The 22,325-nt window shown below is 40.8% G+C and overlaps 1 long non-coding RNA gene across 1 annotated transcript in view; it reads left to right on the forward strand.

Moving 5' to 3' along the window:
* Window positions 1-11,918, forward strand: part of LOC139440113 (uncharacterized) — a 47,476-nt gene extending 35,558 nt beyond the window's left edge. Inside the window, exon 2 of the long non-coding RNA XR_011650167.1 lies at window positions 11,761-11,918. This is a non-coding gene — a long non-coding RNA (uncharacterized lncRNA). The remainder of the gene's footprint in view (window positions 1-11,760) is intronic.
* Window positions 11,919-22,325: the final 10,407 nt, after the last annotated feature.

The following is a 22,325-nucleotide window of genomic DNA, read 5'->3' on the forward strand; positions in this document are numbered from 1 at the left end:
CCTTTATAGTTTATGTTTTATAGATCGGTATTTTAAAGTTTGTCGAAGACTGATGTGTCATTTTTGTTTTTTATGGATCATTCAGCGCACTCTCCCTTAGGATTCCGTCTCCATGTTTTCAAATATGAAATAGGTTTGATGATGCCTCAGTATTTCTATTGCCTAGCCTGACCGAGACTCCAGTGATTCTTCTGCTTCCATGTCAAAATAAAAAAAAATTTTTTTTCTTTATTTATAAAGTAGCTTTAGATGACATACATATTCCATCAGAAATAGAGGGGATTCCCGTATACCCCACCCTTCCCGCTAGCACACTTTCCCTCAGGAACAACATCTTTCATTAGTGTGGTCCATTTGTTACACAGCTACTGCTTTGTCTAATCCACCATGTCTCTTACCTGGAATACTGTGATAGCTCCTACCTGGTCTGCATTGTGGCCTGCTTGCCTCTGTGGTCCATTCTTCTCTTGTAGTCAGCATGATCCTGTGAAAGCCTAAGGCAGGTGTTGTCCCTTGTTACTCTTTACTGAACCCCATACGTTCCCAGGTTACAGTAAAATCCAGAGTTCTTATACTGAACTAAAAGGACCTCCACGATGTATGTACCAAGTTTTAGGAGCAGTTTTCTTGAGATACATTCACATACCAGACAATCTGTACAAAGTGTCCATGGTGACTTTTAGTATATTCAAAGAGTTGTGCATTCATCACCACAGTCAAGTTTAGAACATTTTCTCACTCCAGGAAGGAAAGCCCCATAGCTCTTAGCAGTCACCTCTCAATCCCTCTGTTATTCCCCAGCCTTGACTAACAACTAATCTATTTCCATCTCTATAAATTCATTTATCCTTACATTTTATAGTAATGAAATAATAGAATATGAAGTACTTTATGTCTGGTTTCTTTCAGTTAGCCTAATGCTTTCTTAAATTTGTGCAATTTTGTAATAATTAGCGAGGTTGTATATTTATAGTAAAGTCATGTGAAAAACACAATGTTCTCATGTATCCCTCCATTGATACCTTGCATTGGTGTGCTACCTTTGTTAGGACTGATGAAGGAAAATAAGATATTACTGATACCTACAGTCCATAGTTTACATGAGGGTTTCATTTTCCATATACCATCCTATTATTAACAACATGTCATAGAGTCATATATTTGCTATGATTCATGAAAGAACAGTCTTGTATTTGTACTGTTAACCGAGTCCATCATCCACAACAGCGTTCAGTTAAACAATCCTGTTTTGGCTTCTAACTTTCCTTCTGTAACGTATATTACCTTAAACTCCTCTCAACCACATTTATAAACATAATTCTGCACAGTTAACTACATTCCCAGTAGTGTGCTACCACCATCACTGTCTATTTCCAAACATTTACAGTCACCCGAAATAGAAATTCTGTGCGATTTAAGCATGAGCTCTCCATTCTCTACCCCCATTCTATCCCTTGGTAAATTAGTCTGGAGTCTAAATGTATGAGTCTGCTTATTATCATTAGTTACTATCCGTGAGAGCATACGATGATTTTCCTTTTGTGTCTGGCTTATTTCACTGAATATAATGTCCTCAGTGTTCATCCATGCTGTCACATGCATCTGGACTTTTTTCTTTCTTACAGCTGTATAATATTCTGTCATATGTATTTCCCACATTTTGTTTATCCGTTCATCAGTTGGTTGGCTTTTTTTTCTTTGTATCTTATTATTACAGTTTTTAATGTAAGAATTGTGCGTTGTTACATATACATAGTTGGATTAATTTTTTCTATCAAGATTGTGTCACTTAGCTACAGGGTTCCAAGTAGTTGGGCCGTTGCCTTTTACAAAGTGGTTTTCGGTGTTCTCCTAACAAGGTAAAAATCACTACAAGAGTTTGTGCGAATTCCATCAGAACATCACACTGTGTTTTAATTACCTGTTTATCAGCCTGCCATTAGTCTGAGAACTCTGTGGCTCACCTTCCCTTGTAGAATGCCTGGTACACATAGTTAGATAATTATTAGCTAAATGAGTAATGAATAATATTTTTATTTAAATGGTCTAAGTACATTTATCATTAAAAACCTCCAAATATCCTACTGCATAGTATGATTTTAAATTCTCAAGTTTAAACAATTATAACAAGGCTTTGTGCTAACTCATTTCTTACAAATTACGGCTTAGAGGCATTTTATTATAAAAATTGGTAATCATATGCATAAATTGATATGAACTTAAAATTCATCCTACATTTACTTCATTTCTTAGCCTGACCTTGTAGTAAATCTTTAGCTGCATCGATTTTGGCTGCTAAATAAGGAGATCCTCCCTTGCCTGGGTGATGTAAGAGCATAATTTGTCTATGAGCATCCCTTAGTTTTCCTTTATTGGCAGTAGGGCTTCCACCTAGTATGAATGCTGCCTCTGGTTTTGTCGTTTTGGGCTGAAACCCACCTCTGTAATAGCCACCACTGAAGGCAGATGTTGGGAGACTTTGAAAAACTCGTTTTACTTGAGGCTCCATTTGCTTCATGGCTTGCAAAACCTAACGGCCTGCAAATCCTGCAGCAGCAATGGTCAGTCCAGCTGCTACCGCTGTGCTGGCTTTAGCTCGGGTTTGGCTGTCCTGCCTCCAGCAGGAGCGCGGTTCATCCCAGCCCAGAGGCCGCGGCCACCCACGCCTCTACCAGAGAGCGAGGCTCACCCCTCCCGCAGCTACAGCCTTGGCAGCCCTTGTTGGTGGATATTTGCTTCTACCTTTTGTGTACTGTGCGGTGACCATTGGTATACAAATACTTGTCTGAATCCCTGCCTCTTCATTTGTTTTGGAAATATATCTAGAAGTGGAATTGCCAGGTCATATGTTAATTCTAAGTCTAACTTTTCGAGTTACTGCCAAATTGTTTTCCACACTGGGTGCATTTTTATATTCCTGCCACCCATGTATAAGGTTTGCTATTTACATGCTTCCTCATTAGCACTTGCTCTTTTCCAATTTTTAACATAATAGCCCTTTTAATGGGTGTGAAGTCATAAGTCCTCATGCTTTTGATGTGCCTTTCCCTGATGGCTAATGGACTTGAGCATCTTTTCATATGCTTATTGGCCCTTTGTATATCTTCTTTGAAGAAATGTCTGTTTAAATAATTGCCCATTTTCATGTGTTTGCTTGCCATGCCCCCTCCCTTGGAGGTTAGCCAGTGACTCTCTTCTGCTATTGTCACTGGCTATTTCTTTGTTGTGTAAATTCCCCCTCAGGACTTCCCTGCTTCCTCCTCCTCCTCTTCTTCTTTTTTTTTTAAAGTTTATTTTATTTATTTCTCCCCCCCTCCACCGTTGTCTGCTCTATGTGTCTATTTGCTGCGTGTTCTTCATCGTCCAATTCTGTTGTTGTCAGCGGCACAGGAATCTGTGTTTCTCTTTGTTGCGTCATCTCGTTGTGTCAGCTCTCTGGGTGTGCGGCGCCATTCCTGGGCAGGCTGCACTTTCATGGCACTGGGCGGCTCTCCTTACGGGGCGCGCTCCTTGCGTGTGGGGCTCCCCTACGCAGGGTCATCCCTGCGTGGCAGGGCACTCCTTGTGCGCATCAGCACTGCATGGACCAGCTCCGCACGGGTCAGGGAGGCCCGAGGTTTGAACAGCGGACCTCCCATGTGGTAGACGGACGCCCTAACCACTGGGCCAAGTCTGCTTCCCATCCTCCTCCTCTTTTGATCCCAATCGCCGGTCTTGTCTCCGCTGACGTAGGTAAATTTTTCGTTTTTCTTTTTGTGGTTGCAGGAGTGGACGTTGATCCTGGGACCTTATTGTGAGAAGCTGGCACTGCCCCCGCTGAGTCATGTAGTTAACTCCCGTGAGTTGGTTTATTCACTTGTTGTGCTAGTTTGTTTTTAGGAGCATTTGGTATGAATGTTAACTCTCCTACATGTCTGTAAGGCTCCATTAACTTTAGTTCAGTCTTTTTTCCCCCGTGATCCTCAGTAAATCATTTTACTCATCTCACTTCCATCTCACTGACGCTTGCCTGTTTTACCTCCATTTTCTTATTGATCGCCCCCAGGGAACTTTTGAATTGTGGATTTTCTTTTCACTTTTGTTCATTTATTGAAGTATATCACTCATACCTAAAAATACATAAACTATAAATTTATAGTAATAGTTGTGAACTTACAAAACAAACATACTTAACGTCATCCAGGGCTCTCATACCTCACCCTCCCAGCAGTGCCTTACATGGTTGTGAAATATTTTTAACTAAACATTAAAGAGTATCCTCAAAATATTACTACTAACCAAAGCATCTTACCTTTGGTGTATTTTTCCCCTAACCCACCATAGTAGTATTATTTTGTAGGATTCATACGTGAACATAGGTAAACAGTGTGTATAGTAAAAGGTGTGAACTTATAATGTAAACATGCATACAGTCATACAGGGGTCCCATACATCAATGCTCCTGCAATACCTTGCATTGTTTTGCAACATTTGTTACAAATTATGAAAGAATATCATCAAAATCTTACTACCAACTATAGTCGTTATCTTACATTTGTTTGTTTTTCCTCCAATTGGGCTGTTTTTATTTTTTAAATATATCTTTATGACGGTAGTTATAAACCTAGAAAACAATCATGCAGATATGCAGAATTCTGATTCAACACCCCTCTATCAACACTCCACAACGTGGTAGCATATATGTTACAGGTTATGAGACAATATCATCAGGTTATTACCAAGGCCATAGCTTACAGTTGGCACGCTTTTCCATCCTCCCACATTATCAACACAGTACATCTTTGGCATTGATTGTGAATATTACATTATTATCATTAACCACAGTCCATAGGTCACTCCAGTTGTATTTTTCCCATGCTTCTCCACATTCCCACCACCCTGCAATAGTGATGTATATTTGCTCTCCATCACAAAGGACACTCTTGCATCTGTACCGTCAGCCACAGTTCTCATCCACCTCTGGTTTTACTGTGGTATTTAGTTCCTAGATGATTCTCCAGCTTTCTGTTAACTGACATTTACATCCCTAGAGTACACTTTTCAGCCATATTCCCGTTCATACACCGTCTGTTACTCACTATAATGTGTTACCATCAATTCTATACATTTCCACACTTTTTACAGTAAGGTTACTTAAAACTTCTACCTACATTAAACATCAGTAGTCCATCTCAGTCCTTCTCTTATCTCCTTTAAGAATCTACAACCCACCACAAGTCTTGAAGATATTTTCCTACATTTTCTTTTAGAAGCTTTATGGTTCTTGCTATTTTTTTTTAAAGGTTTATTTATTTATTTATTTCTCTCCTCTCTCCCCCACCCCGGTTGTCTGTTCTGTGTCTATTTGCTGCATCTTCTTTGTCCGCTTCTGTTGTCAGCGGCACGGGAATCTGTGTTTCTTTTTGCTGCGTCATCTTGTTGTGTCATTTCTCCGTGTGGGTGGCGCCATTCTTAGGCAGGCTGCACTTTCTTTGGCACTGGGCGGCTCTCCTTACGGGGCCCACTCCTTGCGTGTGGGGCTCCCCTATGTGGGGGACACCCATGCGTGGCACGGCACTCCTTGCGCACATCAGCACTGCGCATGGGCTAGGTCCACACAGGTCAAGGAGGCCCAGGGTTTGAACCGCGGACCTCCCATGTGGTAGACGGATGCCCTAACCACTGGGCCAAGTCCGCCTCCCGGTTCTTGCTCATATGTTTAGGTTTTTGTTCAATTTTGAGTTAATTTTCGTACAAGGTGTGAGGTAGGGGTCTGTATGAGTCACCCAAATGCGTCCTGATGCAAAATAACAGAAATGGGCTGGTGTATTAGTCAGCCAATGAAGTGCTGCTGCAAAATGCCAGAAATTGGTTGGTTTTTATAAAGGGTATTTATTTGGGGTAGGAGCTTACAGATACGAGGCCATGAAGCTTTAAGTTACTTCCCTCACCTAAGTCTATTTGGAGCAAATGTCTGCCGATGTCCGTTAGGGCTCTGGCTTCCTGGGTCCTAATTCCTTGGGCTTGCTTTTCTCTGGGTTCAAGGTTCCTTTCTTCCTGGGGCTGACTTCTCTTTCCTCTGTGAGCTTACTTTCCAGGGCTCCAGCTTATGTCTTGACCATCAAACTCCAGCATCAGAAACCCTCGCATCAAAAGCTCCAACTCTGTCCTTTGTTTGGCCTTTTATCTGTTAGTCCCCACCCACCATGGTGTGGGGAATCAATGCCCTAATGAGGTGGCCTAGTCAAAGCCCTAATCATAACTCAATCACGCCCATATACAGATCAGATTAGAAGCATAATCCAGTATTTCTTTTTGGAATTCATCAATTATCTCAAACTGCCAGAGTTAGGTTTCTATAAAGGGTATTTATTTGTGGTAGGAGTTTACGGATACCAGGGCATCAATCATAAGTTGCTTCCCTCACAAAAGTGTGTTTTCAGTTGTTGGATCAAGACGGCTGCTGACATCTGTGAGGGTTCAGGGTTCCTGAGTTCCTCCCTTATTGGGGCTTGCTTCTCTGACCTCTGTGTGCTTACTTCTTGGGCCTCCAGCATAAGGCTTCAGCATCAAGTTCCATCATCAAAACTCTAACATCAAAACCCCTCAACTCTGTCCTTTGCCATGCCTTTTATCTGTCAATCCCCACCCACCAAGTTCAGGTACTCAATGCCCAAGTGACATAAGAGGTTTACTTGATTAACTACTCAAGAATACTGAGTGCAGTATAATCTCATATGTCCAGAGGAAAAGACCAGTTTACAAACACCATCCAATATTTCTTTTTGGAATTCATCAATAATTGCAAACTGCTACACCCCACCCTCGAAATTCCAAAAAGACATCCCCAATAAAAAAAAAATTTAAGTCAGTTACAGTGCAAGTACTAAATCACATGGCCATCAATTTAAAGAAATACAGTTTGTGCTGGAGCAAAGTTTTCTATAGACCTGTGAAACTTACAAAACCATTCATCTACTTCCAGTACAGAAAAGGACAGACAAAGGGTAAACATTTTCATTATAATCAAGAGAAATTGGGAGGGAAACATGAGTCATGGGTACTCTACATTTCAGTAAAGCTGCCGGGCATCCTCCATTCACTGTCAGTCTTCGAGTTATTCTTCAGATGATGATTTCTTCTTCTTGGGTCCATATGTGGAACCACCCGTACCACTGACTTGTCCAATGGTTATTTTCTTGTTTCTACCCTCATGAAGCATCGTGGCATTGACCAAGGTCTAGGTGTCTCCCTCCAAGTGTGTTGGGGTGATTGCCACACCTTACCCAATCTTTGGGTTAGAGTCTTAACCCCCCCCTAGTAGAGTGATGTGAAGACACCATTCTCCCTAACCTATGGCATACAACCTCAGCTCTCTCAGAGCAATGAGTTGACCACCTGGCCTTCCTTAACCTTCGGCATACAGGCTCAACCCTCTCACAGAGTAGTGAGTTGACGACCTGGCCTTCCCTAACCTTTGGGGGATGGGTCCACCCATCTCAGACCTGTGGGGTGCTGACTTTAACTGCCCTATTCCTTGGGGAATGTGTTCCACCCTCTCTGTACCATGGGGCAGCAAAACTCTCCCAGAACATCGGTCAGGAACATCCACCCTCTTCAACTGCTGGCAAAATCACCCTCTGTCCATATGAGTGGGGTTCCTCTCTTGTCCCAAGGTGATGTCCTAATTCCAGATCTCAACTTCCATGGTTTTCCTCTTAAAGCTGTTTCTCCTTCAATCTCTCCTTTCCCTGTCCTTTTTATTACAGGCTGACAGGTTTTTTTTGTTCATACAGCTCTTTCATAAACTTTGTTGGTTTAGCATGTAGTAAGCAGGGGTACACGCGTTCAGACAGTAAGCCGTCCCACAAATCTTTCCTAGATAAATATATCTTCAATCTTGATTTACTAGTTCCTAGTTTAGTTAAGTCCTCCAATGGGGCACTTCCATCAGGGATCTTCATCTCCAGAAGCTTGGAAATTCTGGAATCCGTTTCTGTTTTCTTTATTCCTGACAGTTCAGTCCTCAGCGTATCTCTCTTATCTAGCATTTTGCTATAAGCTGAAAGCAGACGCCAAGCTGCATTCTCCAGGTTCATTTGGAAATTCCTTCAGCTAAATGCCCAGGCTTGCCATTTTCAAATTCTGCCTTCCATGAAATACCAGGAGTTAATCTTGCTAAGTGCTCTGCAATTTTAAAACATGGATCGCCTTTCCTCCAGTTTCCAATGATAGTTTCATCGCTTACTTGTAAGGCATCATCAAAAGTCTCTTTAGCATCCGTATTGCTATCAGCAGTCTCTTCAAAGCACTATAGGTCTTTTCTTCCAAGTATCTCACAATTCCTTAAAAAAATACCCCTTTCCCTTTTTTAAAACCATTCCAGCATTTTGGTAATTGCCAAAGAACTTCCCCACACCTCGGGAACAAATTCTGTATTAGTCAGCCAAGGGGGTGCTGATGCAAAATACCAGAAATTGGTTGGGTGGGAGGTTACAGATGCCAGGCCATGACGTATAAGGTGCTTCCCTCACCAAAGTCTGTTTTTGCTTGTTGGAACAAGATGGCTGCTGCCATCTGCAAGGGTTCAGGCTTCCTGGGTTCCTCCCTTCCTGGGGCTTGCTTCTCTTACCTCTCTGTGCTTCCTTCTTGTGGCTCCACCTTAAGACTTCAGCATCAAACTCCAGCATCAAAACTCCAACATCAAAAACCCTCAATTCTGTCCTTGCCATACTTTTTATCGGAGAGTCCCAACCCACCCTGGGGCTGGTGCTCAAGGCCCTACTGACACAAGTAGGTTAAGTTTACTGAATCAAGTAAACCTGTGAATCCAGTATAATCTCATATACCCAGAGGAAAAGATAATTTACAAACATAATCCAAAATTTCTTTTGAAATGTATGAATAATATCAAAGTGCTACAGGGTCCTTTTTCTTTCTTTTGTCTACGGCTCTACAGTTCTCCCATGTAGATTTGTTGAATGGACAGTTCTGCCTGAGCTGGGTGTGTTTGACAGGTTTGTCCAAAATCTCTTGACCCTAGATGTGGTGGTCTGTTTCTGAAACCATCATGTTGTTTCCATTGGTCTGTGTGTCTTTCTGTATGCCAGGACCATGCTGTTTTTACCTCTGCAGGTAGGGAATATGAGTTAAAATCCAGAGTGAGAGTGCATATGGAAGTGAGAGTCCTCCAAGTTCGCTTATCGTTTTTATGATGTGTCTGGCTATTGAAGACCCCTCCCCATTTCAAATAAATTTTATAATCCTGCTTTCCTTTTCTTTTTTAAATGCTGGTGGAATTTTAATCAGATTGCACTGAACCTGTGTATCAATTAGAGTAGAACTGGCATTTAATATTAATTTTCCAGTCTACGATCATGGAAAGTCCTTCCAATTATTTAGATCTTTTTAAAATTAACAATGAGTTGTAGTTTTCTGTATACAGGGGCTTTGCAATGTTGGTTAAGTTCATGCCTAAACATTGAGGTTTTTTCTATCATCTTTTATTTTCACCACTCTTTTGATACTCTTCAGTTACTTTTACTGCTACAATCTTCATTTGTAGACTCTCTTCCAAGCCTCTCTCTCCTCTTTTTGTTTTTTCGAGCAGGAGCACACCCTTTAGTATTTCCTGCAAAATTAGTCTCTTCGTTATAAACTCTCTCAATTTCTGTTTATCTGTGAATATTCTATACTCATCCTCAATTTTGAAATACAGTCTTGCCAGATGTGAAATTCTAATTTCAAAGTTTTTCTCTTACAGTGTCTTAAATACATCATTCCACTCTGTTCTTTCGTGCATGGTTTCTGATGAGAAATCTGTGTTTAGTCTTACATGCATTGCTTGTCTCTTGCTGCTCTCAAACAGAGCACTGAATGAAAATGATTATAATGACAATATATATTCTAGTCAAATAGGTGGGCTTTAAAGAAAAATAGAAATCCTTTGTGCATTTAGAAAAAACCAAGTGGCATAATTGAAAGAACATTAGAATATCATCAACGTTTTGAAAACAGTGCATCGTGTCAAAGGAAAATGGAGTCATTAATTTTATACCCAAGAAAACTGATGTGCAAGTATAAAAGGCATGGAAGTCCAAGTATTACATTTAGTCCATGGGTCATGGGTCATAATGTTCCGTTGTTCCCTTCCATGTGAGTGAGCAGAGTTCAATAAAGGAAGTGTTTAGAAAGACATTGGCCTGAGGACAGATGCTAAGTATTAAATTTACAGTTGCTTGTTCAGCTATGACTCAATGAGGGTTCTATGAGAGAGGGAGTGTCCTTGGTGGAAGCCACCGGGAAGACAGACTTCAGATAATCCAGGGAACTCTGTCTCTCTTTAGGGTGCTTATCTGTATATGTGTTTGTTTTATTGATCAATATTAAGAAAAAAACTAGTTGGGGTAAAATATTGTTTAATATAATACCTAATATTAAAAGTAAAGCCTTTTTCTAAAACTCACTTTAGATCTATTGTACTAAAACCCCGACTTTCACAGAATTGGCTCATTAGAGAAAGGGTATAAGGGGTCGAGTCCTGAGGCATCTCCATTTCTTTGGTTTTATGCCTCCTTTCAGTCTCCAAACAACAGATCTTCTGAGATTCCTGCAAAGACCCTCAGTTCATGCATGGTCTTTGTAGCTGTCAGTACTAGGATCTGCAACACAAACACTTGTTCTGGAATCTGGGAAGGCAGAGAGAGGAATGGAGGAGGAAGCTGTCCATGTTGACCCTACAGACAGCTACAAGCCCTCTTCTCCAAATTGAGGAGCCTTTGGGTGAATGACCAAGCACCCTAGGGGCTTGTATGGAAGGGGTCTCTGTTCCCTGTGTAGTTCTCAGGACACCTTTCACTTCCTGTGTCTGTTTTCATCAGCTAGTTCTATACTTCACGTGCATGGTGACATAAGACATTAATTGCAGCTACCCTTGTGTTCCCTTCAGTATTCCTGAATTTCCTGAAATGCCAAAAAGAAAGCTAGGAAAGCCGTGGATTCCATGTGCACTTGTTTCCCTTCTTCTCTTCTTCTGATTCCACATTTCCTCTTCTTTCTTTTCATCTCTTTTTACTTCCCAAATCTCTTTATTTGACCCTAGTACAGGATAATTTCTAGAATCAGACTTGTTCTGGAACAGTGTTGACAGCTGGGGGAGGGAGGGGGGAAAAGATTTATGCGTGTCCACGTGGCCCAGTGCAGGAAAACCCGCAGTGGCCTGAGGAACGTTGTCAGGGAGGGGCATGAGTAGAGCTTGGGGGACAGGGCAGCCCTGTCTGGCTGGAGCTGTGGGTGCTGAGAGGAGCAGGGAGCCCTGGGCCCTGTGGTCCAGAGACGCTGTGGTGGGCCTGGTTCATTCCAGGAGAGCAGGTCAGCAGAGGGGGAGAGCCAGGGTGTGAAACAGGCCAGTCAGTCGCCCCTTCCCCAAGTCCTCCAGAAACCCTGCCAGGCCTTGGGCAGTGCTGAGGGGCAGCTGGACAGCACTTTCTCTCAAATGGGAGCCAGTTCAGTTTCATTCCTAATCCTGGAATTTTGGATTTGGGTGAAGAGTGGAGGCTAGAAGTGTGTCCCAGGATATGTCCCCCACTGCCCCTCTCACTCACACCTCCTGCCTTGACCCCACATTCACAAGCACCCCCACAGGCTTGCACATAGAGAGTTCCAAGTCCCTGTACCCAGAATCCATGCCAGCTTACGGGACCACTGATGCTTATAAGAACGGTAGTTCTTTACCTGGAATATCAGTTTCTCTAACCATACCCCAATCCTTGTTTCTTCTAGCATATGGAACCAGAATGATTCTTCAGACAAAGCCAGCAGTCAGTCTCTTATCTTCTTATACAGATTTTTCCTCAAAAGTGAGTGATTCCAGAATATGCACTGTTTTTGCTTGCTTTTAGAGTCATGCCCAATTACAGAAATGAAAACTCTGTATCAGATCATGCTGTGTAGTGTTTGCTCAGGTCCTGTGTTCTCTTGGTGCTTTAGAAGAATAGGTGGGAAACGGTGGTTAAGTCAAAGGCCCCATAAGGAAGTATCAGGACATCTGTGGAAGGGCCAGGCTTGGCTTTGCCCGGACATACGTCTCTCAAGTCCATGTTGCTTTGCAATTACAGAATTCTTAATAGATGGAGGGAAAAGTGTTGCTGAGGTAATGACCCCTACCATATAGTTAATAATCTGCTGCTGCCTCTTGAGAATCCCTTTTTATAAAGGGGTCAATTTGAATAGGACCCGATTTGACACTTTCTTCTCGTACAAAGTTGTTTATCTCAAATACAGGTACATGATTATGTCTCTTTATAAGAAATCACTGGAAAGATAAAGAAGTAAAAAAGGTAAAATTTATATCGTAGAATGGAATAGCATCCCCACCTGAACATTAGATAGTGCCACCTCATCTTCTTAGTCATTGAGAACCTCAACCATCATTTATTCCTTGGGAGCTGGGAGGACATAGAGTATCTCCGAGCACATTGGCATTTTAACCATGAATTACTTGGAATATTTTGGCCTTGGACAGGTGGGTAGAGTGTTTGGAGTTTGTGGATTAACAAGTTCAGTGTGAGCTGCTGGTTTAGCCATCTATCTTAGTATAAGAAGAATAGCAAAGACAGTGGGAGGCAAGAAATGTGAATTAGAGTGCTTGGTTTTGTAGTTAATGGCAACCTAACCTAACTTGTGATAATTAGTGTAGAAATGGTATTAAAATTCAATGGCAACTATACAGGAAGATGGTGGCAGAGTAAGGAGCTCCTAGAGTCAGCTCCTGCCACAGGGCAGTTAGCAAACACCCAGAGCTCTCTGGAACGAGATGAAGCACCTGTTGGAAGGCTCCAGGAGGCCAGAAGAGTGTCCTGCGTTGTCTTTGAAGGAGTGGAAGGAGGAGATGCCCATCTGCAGAGAAGACTCGTAAGTAGAGGCTCCACGCCCAGGAGGCCGGTGCCCATCCTCCGCTGGTGGCACAACCCATCTCAGGAGCTGTTCCGAGGCTGGAATTGAAAGCTCCACTTCCCCAAAACAGGAAAATATCTTGAAGACCTGGTGGTAGGTGGTGGATTCTTAAATGAGATAAGGGAAGGACTGAGTGGAGTACTGAAGTTTGATGTATGTAGAAGTTTTAATTCGCTTTAATGTAACATTGTGGAAATGTATAGAGTCGATGGTAACACACAGTGAGTAACAGCTAGTTTATAATTTGGAATGTGACTGAAAATGGTAGTCCAATTATGTAAATGCAAATTGACAGAATGCTTGAGAATAATCTAGGAACTGGATAGCACAGTAAACCAAGAGGTGGGTGAGAATTGTGGTTGATGGTACAGATGCACGAGTGTCCTTTGTGAGCTCCAACAAATGTATATGACTACTGCAGGGTCTTGGGAATGTGGAGAAGCATGGGAAAAATACAGCTGGAGTCACCTATGGATTGTGATTAGTAGTAATAGTATAATATTCTTGATTTTATGCAGAAGATGTACTGTGTTGATACTGAGGCAGTATAGAAAATGTGAGCCAAATGTACACTATGGACATGGCAATAATCAGATGATATTATTTTATCTGTAGCAAATGACACACCACATTGTGGTGTGTTGATGGAGGGGTGTTGTTTGGCAGTTTTGCGCATGTGCATGATTGCCTTATAAGTTACAGCTTTTGTTATTAAAAATGTATATACATATTTTAAAAATAATGTTAGGGTGTGTTGGAGGAAAAACACACCAAATGTAAGATAAGAACTAAGATTAGTAGTAAGATCTTTGACAGTGTTCTTTCATACTTTGTAACAAACGTCTCATGATGGAGGGTTGATGTATGGTACCCCTGTACGATGTTATGCATGTTTGCTTTGTAGGTTCACAACTTTTACTATACATTGTTTATGTATATTCATATATAAATAATATAAAGATGATAGTAATCGGATGGTTAGGGGAAAACTACTTTGTTTAGTAGTAATACTTTGACAGTGCTCTTTAATCATTAGTCAAAAAGGTTTAAAAACAATGCTAGTTATTGGTGGTAGGGTGAGATGTTATATATGTTTATTTGATGTTATGTATGTTTGTTTCCTAAGTTCGCAACTGTTATACATTTTTCTTTTTATTTCTCTCCCCTCCCCACCCCAGTTGTCTGCTCTCTGTGTCCATTCACTGTGTGTTCTTCTGTGATGGCTTGTATCCTTAGCAGCAGCAGCGGGAATCTGCGTTTCTTTTTCTTGTATTTGTTCATGTGTGCTGCACGATTCTTAGGCTGCACTTTCTTTTGCGCTGGGCGGCTCTCCTTACAGGGAACACTCCTTGCACGTGGGGTTCCCCTACGCCGGGGACACCCCTGCGTGGTAGGGCACTCCTTGCGCGCATCAGCACTGCACATGGGCCAGGTCCACACGGGTCAGGGAGGCCCGCGGTTTGAACTGTGGACCTCTCATGTGGTAGGTGGATGCCCTGTCTGTTGGGCCAAGTCCCCTTCCCCTATTATACATTTATTGTTGATATATGTTTATGTACGTATGTTATATTTCTATTTAAAATAATTCAACGACAGTGTCCCGTGGTGCCTATCCTAAATTTCCAACATTGCTGTTGTCCTTTTGACATCTTCCAGATCTTTTCAACCACATGGATCCACATATGCTGACCATACATTTGCCATATGTTCTCTAGGAATTTCTAGTTGATGCAAAGCAACCATTTTGGTGGATTGGATTCAATTCCAGGCAACTCAAATACTGTGGTTTTGAAATCATCTACTTTTTCCCCTCAAAGCTGAGTGATTCCATAATATGTACTCTCTTAGCTTGCTCTTGAAGCCCCCTGCAATTAGAAAAAATAAAACTCTGTGAGAGTCATGCTGTACAGTGTTTGCTCAGATCTTGGTGAGTTTTGAAATAGCAGTAAATTCAAAGACCCGAAGAAAATTGTAGCGGGTACCTGCATGAGCTGTTCCTGTCCATTTGGTGGCAATTACAAATGCCTTAGTTCAAGGAGGAAAAATTGCTTTAGAGGAAAAGGCTCCCGACCATACACCTTATAAGCTGAGGCTGCCTGTTTTTATCAGGTGTCTTTTATTAGGAGTTCCCTCTTCGATATGTCTCCTCCCCCAAAATGGCAGCTGGCGTCTGTAGTGTACATGGTCGTGTTTTCATGTCTGTACTCATTTGAAAAAGAGTGAACGCAAGAAAGGAACATCCGTTTTATAGAAAAACAGGTGACTTTATCTTGGCATTAGATATGGCCCTTGATCTACCCTGTCAGTCAGAAGCTCCTCTAACATGTCCTCCAAGGCAGCTGGGAGACAAAGACACTGTCACCTTGCTCAGGGAACTTGACTTGACTAGGACAAGGAAGGGGCTAGAGGGTATGGAAGCTCTTGGTTAACAAGCAATGTATCAGCGCTCTTATTTATTCACATTCTAGGACTTATTCTTTTCCTTTCATGTTTTTATTTTGGCTATCGTAGTATATAAGTTGTTTTCGTTTGAATTTCCCTAATGAATAATGTCTTTGAATACCTTTTCATGTCCTCGCTGGTAATTGGTATATCCTCCGGAGACTTACCTATTCATATCCTTTGCCCATTTTTAATTGTGTTGTTTTTCTTTCTGTTATGTTGTGGGTGTTATTTTTATTTCTTAGTATCTTTTTTTTAAAGATTGAGAGATCAGACAAAATGTTACATTAAAGAATAGAAGAGGTTCCCGTATACCCCACTACCTACCCCCCAACTCCTCCAATATAACAACGTCTTTCATCAGTGTGTCATATTCATTGCATTTGATGAATATATGTTCAAGCGCTGCTACACAGCATGGATTATCGTTTACATTATTGTTTACACTGTCTTTCCATCCATTCATTGGGTTATGACAGGATATATAATGTCCTGCATCTGTTCATGCAATTTCATTCAAGACACCTCCATGTCCTGGAAATGTCCCCATATCACACGTCTTTTTCCCTCTTCCTGCCTTCAGCAATTCCCATGGCCACTGTCTCCACATCAATGATATTGTTTCTTCCATTGCTAGAGTCACAATAATTTTATAGTAGAATACCAATAACTCCATATTTTATTCCTCCATAATTTGTTCCTCTATCCTGATAACCCTGGGATGGCGATGTCCATTCCACCTATAAATCGAGATGGGGCTTAGATCCCCCATGACCAATGGATGGGATTCTCCTGCTTGCAGTTGAAGACTTTCTCAATTCCCTGGTGTGGTGTTTGACCATCCTCACCTCCCTGTTAATTAACCTGGGTAAGTCCAACGAACCAAGGAGTAGGTATTGCAATTCTACTAAGGCTCTGGGCCCAGCTGGCACATGGACAGCCCAGAAATTCAAGTCTTCTGAGCATATACCCATCCCAGCACCAACCTCAGGTTCAGTAAAAGTGACAGAAGAGGTATATGTAGAGAGATCACATCTGAGTCCAACTCCATCACACTCAGGGGCACAAGTCCAGAGTAGGGCCCACTGGCAAGGCACTGAACTCCAGAGCCATCTGTCATAACTGTAGGACCTAGGTGGGCAAACACTAGTAAAGAAGGATTGCCCAGTGATGCTCCCTCGATTCTGATGACTGTCATCATAAGCCTGTGTGCATGAAATTTCTACTGGGCATAGAACTGCAGAGTGCCTAAGAGTTACCTCTGAGAACCTCCATGTTGCCCAAATTGTTTATGTATGTTCATATATATATGACATGAAGATAATAATAGGGAGGCTTGGGGGAAAACACTTTGGTTAATAGTAATATTTTGACAAAGCTCTTGAATCATTAGTTTAAAAGGTTTGACAAGAATATAAGTTGTTGTTGGTAGGTGAGTCATGGGAGTCCTGTCTGATGTTATATATGTTTATTCCTTTCTTTCACAACTGTTAGTATACACTTATTGTTTATGTATGTTTGTGAGTGGGTGATGTATTTCAATAAATCAATTTTTTAAAAAAGTGCCTTTCGGGGAAGCGGCTGTGGCTCAAAACAGTTGGGCTCCCACCTGCCATATGGGAGGCCCTGGGTTCAAGTCCTGGGCCTCCTTGGTAAGGGAGTTTTGCCTGCCCATCACAGAAATAGACGGTCTCTACACCGCGGAGAGCTCACATAGCAAGACGACACAACAAAGGGAGACAAGCAAATATAGCAAAAATGCACAGCAAATAGAAACAGAGAACAGGTAGCCAAAAACATGTCAAAAAGAGGGGTTTTTTAAATAAATAAATAAGTAAATCTTTTTTTAAAAAAGTGCAATATCTTCCCTGAGATCTCAGAAATTAATAACTTAGAGGTGGATTCACAGCTGGGAGTGGAAACTCCAAGGTCAGTGTCCTGTCCATGAAACACAGCTGTTTTGTCAAAAAATATCCACTTTATTTTAATCCTTTCCCAGTTTTGAATGAATCAGACAAGGGTGTCAAATTTAAGTGTCTCTCAGAAATGGCATAAAGGGCTGTGAGCCAATGTCCATATGGGCAAAATCTATGGTAAGGTAGAAGGGTGTAGTTGTGCGCTGGATGGACGTGACAGTGTTGCAGTGATGGTATTGGGATGGGCGGTGGTGGTCTGTGGGGGCGGTAGGGTGGGGGTTTGCACTGTCCATGGAACTGGGGGCAGTTTTGGGGGAGGGAGTAGATGATCGCTGGGGTTTTGCAGTAGAAACTAGAACATTAGGGATGTTCTTTTGGCCTTTGCAGCAGTGGAGTTGTACTGGTTTAGGGTGTTTGATGAGGGGGCGATGCAGGAGCGGGTGCACCTTGGCAGGCTTGTGGGGAGTGTGAGAATGCTCATCCTGTCATAGTGGGCTGTTTCAGTGTATGGAGACCCACAGTGAATGGGAAGGTGATGGACTCCCATCTTAGGGAGTGCTGCTATGTTCTTAAATACAAGGGTGGGAGTCTTTAGAGAGAGAAGACAGAGCCTAACAGGTGAGGATAGGCCAGTATGTCAAGCCTTCGATGTTACCATAAGTAATTATGAATCTTGTTCTTCAAGGAGTGAAGCTTGGTGGTTGCCGTGACTCCTGAGGAAAGGGGGAGCAAGAATGGAATAGATGGAACATGGGACATTGGAATATTTCTACTTTATCTTACAGTGATGGGTCAGGATATGTAAAAATTCATCAAAATTTTTAGAAGTGCATGGTCCAACTTGTAAAGCATAATGTGAATCATTGACCGTTGTTAGCAGAAATGCTTCAATATTTTTACCTCATTTGTAACAAATTCACCATCCACATGTAAAATATAATTAATAGGGGAAACATGAAAAGGGGGAGGATGTTGAAATATGGGAATGCCGTGTATTCTCTGCATGACTTTACTATAACCTAAAGCTTCTTTAAAAAAAAAAATTAAAGAACGGGGGATATTGAAAAAAATGTCACTTTGCTTACAGGACAGTAGATCTTATAGTGATGAAAGACATAATGGAATTTTTTAAATTGAATTTTTTATTTCAAAATTTAAAAATTTTTAAATTTTCTTAGTTTTAATAGTTTGATTATTTCATTTTCTTATTAAATGTATTTGGTTATTTTGTCGACTTCGTGTTGAAGAAATTTTGGATCCCAGACAGGTTACAGCTGTGGAAGGGGTGGATCATTGGTGTGGGATGTCAGTGTTGGGGGATATATGGGAAGAAGTTCACCTGGGGCATACTTACAAGGCATTTGCATGTGGTGAAATGTTCATGGGGTATTGTCAAGATGTGTGGAGATTCACCCAATAAACAATTTAATATAGAATTCCCATCCTGGGGAGCTCTGCCACATTCCCTAATGAGTAGCAAGAATCCCCCAAGTACAGGGGCAGTGACTAGTGAAGGAGGATGGACCATTGATGGACCCTTGATATTGATGACTATACTTAGGAATCCTTACTTTTGAAATTGAAGCTTAGCTTAGTATTATGGGCTGCCTAAGGAATATCTCCTGAGAACCTCCTTGTTGCTCAAGTGTGTCCTCTAAGCCATGTCAGCATAGAAATGCACTATCTTCACCCTGGCATGGGACATGACTTCCGGGAATGAGGCTCCCTGGTAACAAGGGATTGCTACCAAGTACCTAGTAGTTCAACTGGAAAAAGTCATTGAAGAAAAGGGGGAAAGGGTAAATGCAAATGAGTTTATATGATAAGAGAGTTCAAAGTGAGCCTGGAAGGGGTGTTGGAGGAAATAATGGCTGAAAACTTCCCAAAACTACTGAGAGAGATGGATGGACATGTCCAGGAAGCACAACACACCCCAAACACCATAAATCCCAACAGGCCGAGCCCAAGACATATACTTGTCAAATTATCCAATGCTCATGACAAGGAGAAAATGCTAAAAGTAGGAAAAGAAAAGAGAACCATTGCATACAAGGGAGACTTCGTAAGATGAAGTGCTGATTTCTCATCTTAAACCATGGAGGCAAGAAGGCAGTGGTCTGATATAGTCAAGGTACTACAAGAAAAAAATTTCCAACCAAGAATACTCTACTCAGCTAATCTGGCATTCAAAAATGATGGTGAGTTCAAAATATTCACAGATAAACAGAAATTAAAAGAGTATGGCAATAAGAACCCCGCCCTTCAAGAAATGCTAAAGGGACTACTTCAGGAAGAAAGAAAAAAACAGGAGAGGCAGAGCTGGAGGAGAGTGTAAGGGCAACAAAAAAGACAGAAAGAGAAGGAAATAAACAATATATGACAAACACAAGTCCAAACAAATTATGGCTAGCATAAATAATTCCTTGAAAGTAATAACACTGAATGTAAATGGATTAAACACACCTGTCAAAGGATTCAGACTGGAAGATTGGATAAGGAAATATGACCCACCTGGGTGCTGTCTACAAGAAACACATCTTAGACCCAGGAATTCAAGGAGGTTGAAAGTGAATGGCTGGAAAACAATCTTACATGCAAACAATAACCAAAAAAAAAAAACAGGCAGGAGTATCTACATTATTATCAGACAAAATAGGCTTGAAATGTGAAACAATTTTGAGAGACAAAGATGCATACTACATATTAGTGAAAGGGATAATCTTTCAAGAAGGATGAACAATCATAAATAGTTACATTCCTAAGAAGGGTGCCTCCAAATACGTGAGGCAAACACTGGAAAAAGTAAGTGAAAGAATAGGTATCTCTACAATTATTGTGGGAGTATTTAATACACCACTATCAATTTTGGACAGAACATCTCCAAAGCGAATCAATGAAGAAACAAAATCTTTGAACAGTATATTAGAGGAGCTGGACCTAATAGACATATATAGATCATTACACCGAAATACAGCAGGATATACATTCTTCTCAAGTGCACATGCATCATTCTCGAAGATAGACCATATGCTAGGCCACAAAGAAAGGCTCAGTGAATTCAGAAAGATTAAAATCATACAAAATAATATCTCTGATCACAGTGGAGCGAAGCTGGAAATCTTCAAGGGCCAGAGGCCCAGATTTCACACCAAGATATGGGAATTAAACAGCACACTCTTTGAAAAACAGTGGGTCAAAGAGGAAATCTCAAAAGAAATTACTACCTTGAAACTAATGAAAATGATAACACAACATTCCAAAACTTATGGGACGCAGCAAAAGCAGTACTGGGAGGGAAATTTATAGCCATAAATTCATACATCAAAAGAGAAGAAAGAGCAAAAATTGAAGAACTAACTGCACACTTGGAGGAATTAGTAAGAAAACAACAAAGTAACCTGACAGGAAGAAGAAAGAAATAACAGAGATAAGAAGAGAAGTAAATGAAATAGAAAATAAAAAAGCACTTGAAAAGATAAAACCAAGACTGGTTCTTTGAGAAGATCAATAAACTTGACAAACCCTCAGCTAGACTAAGAAAGAAAAAAAGGGGGAAGATGCAAATACACAAAATAAGAAATGAGAAAGGAGATATCACCCGGCCCCCTCAGAAATAAAGACTATCTTAAGAGGATACTTTGAAAAACTCTATTCCAACAAAAATGACAATTCAGAGGAAATGGACAAATTCCTAGAAACACATAAGCAGCCTTTATTGAAAGAAGAAATTGATGATCTCAACAAACCAATCACAAGTAAAGAGATAGAATCAGTCATTTAAAACCTCCCAACTAAGAAGAGTCCAGGGCCAGAAGGCTTCACAGGTGAATTCTACAAAACATTCTGGAAAGAACTAACACCAATCTTGCTGAAACTCCTTCAAAACATCGAAAGAGAAGGAACATTAACTCATTCTATGATGCCATCATTACCCGATTACCAAAGGCAAACAAAGACACTACAAGAAAGGAAAATTGCAGACCAATTTCTCTAATGAACCTAGTCGCAAAAATCCTCAACAAAATACTTGCTAACCGTATTCAAGAACACATTTAGTGAATTATACACCATGACCCAGTGGGATTCATTCCCGGTATGCAAGGATGGTTCAACGTAAGGAAATCAGTCAATATAATACACCATATAAACATATTGAAGGGAAAAAAAAAATCACGATTATATCTATAGATGCAGAAAAAGCATTTGACAAAAATACAGCACCCTTTCTTGATAAAAACACTGCAAAAGATTGGAATATAAGGAAATTTTCTGAACATGAGAAAGAGTATTTATGAAAAACCCACAGTCAACTTTGTTTACAATGGTGAAATTCTAAAATCTGTCCCTTTAAGATCAGGAACAAGACAAGGATGCCTACTGTCATCTCTTTTATTTACATTATTTTAGAAGTACTTGCTCGAGCACTGAGGTAAGAACCAGATATAAAAGATTTTCCAATTGGAAAGGAAGAAGTCAAAATTTCATTATTTGCAGATCACATGATCGTGTACATAGAAAGCCCTGAGAGGTCTACAGCAAAGCTTCTAGAACTCATGAGGTTAGTATAGTCGCAGGTTATAAGATCAATGCAAAAACATCAGTAGCATTTCTGTACACCAATAATGAGAAAGCTCCAGAGGAAATCAAGAAATAAATACCATTTACAGTAGTCAATAAAAAAATCAAATACCTAGGAATAAATTTAACTAAAGATGGAAAAACCTGATAAACAGAGAACGACACAAGATTGTTCAAGGAAATCAAAGAAGACCTAAATAAATGGAAGAATATTCCCTGTTCACGGATTGGAAGACTAAATATTATTAAGATGTCTATCCTACCCAAACTGATCTACACATGTAATGCAATCCCAATAAAAATCAACACAGCATTCTTTAATGAACTAGAAAAATTAGGTGTGAAATTTATTTGGAAAGGAAAGAGGCCCCAAATAGCCAAAGATATATTGAAAAAGAAAAGCAAAATTGGAGAAATCACACTACCTGACTTCAAAACATACTACAAAGCTACAGT

Source organism: Dasypus novemcinctus, chromosome 12, assembly GCF_030445035.2.
Source record: "Dasypus novemcinctus isolate mDasNov1 chromosome 12, mDasNov1.1.hap2, whole genome shotgun sequence".
In the NCBI taxonomy this organism is placed as follows: Eukaryota; Metazoa; Chordata; class Mammalia; order Cingulata; family Dasypodidae; genus Dasypus; species Dasypus novemcinctus.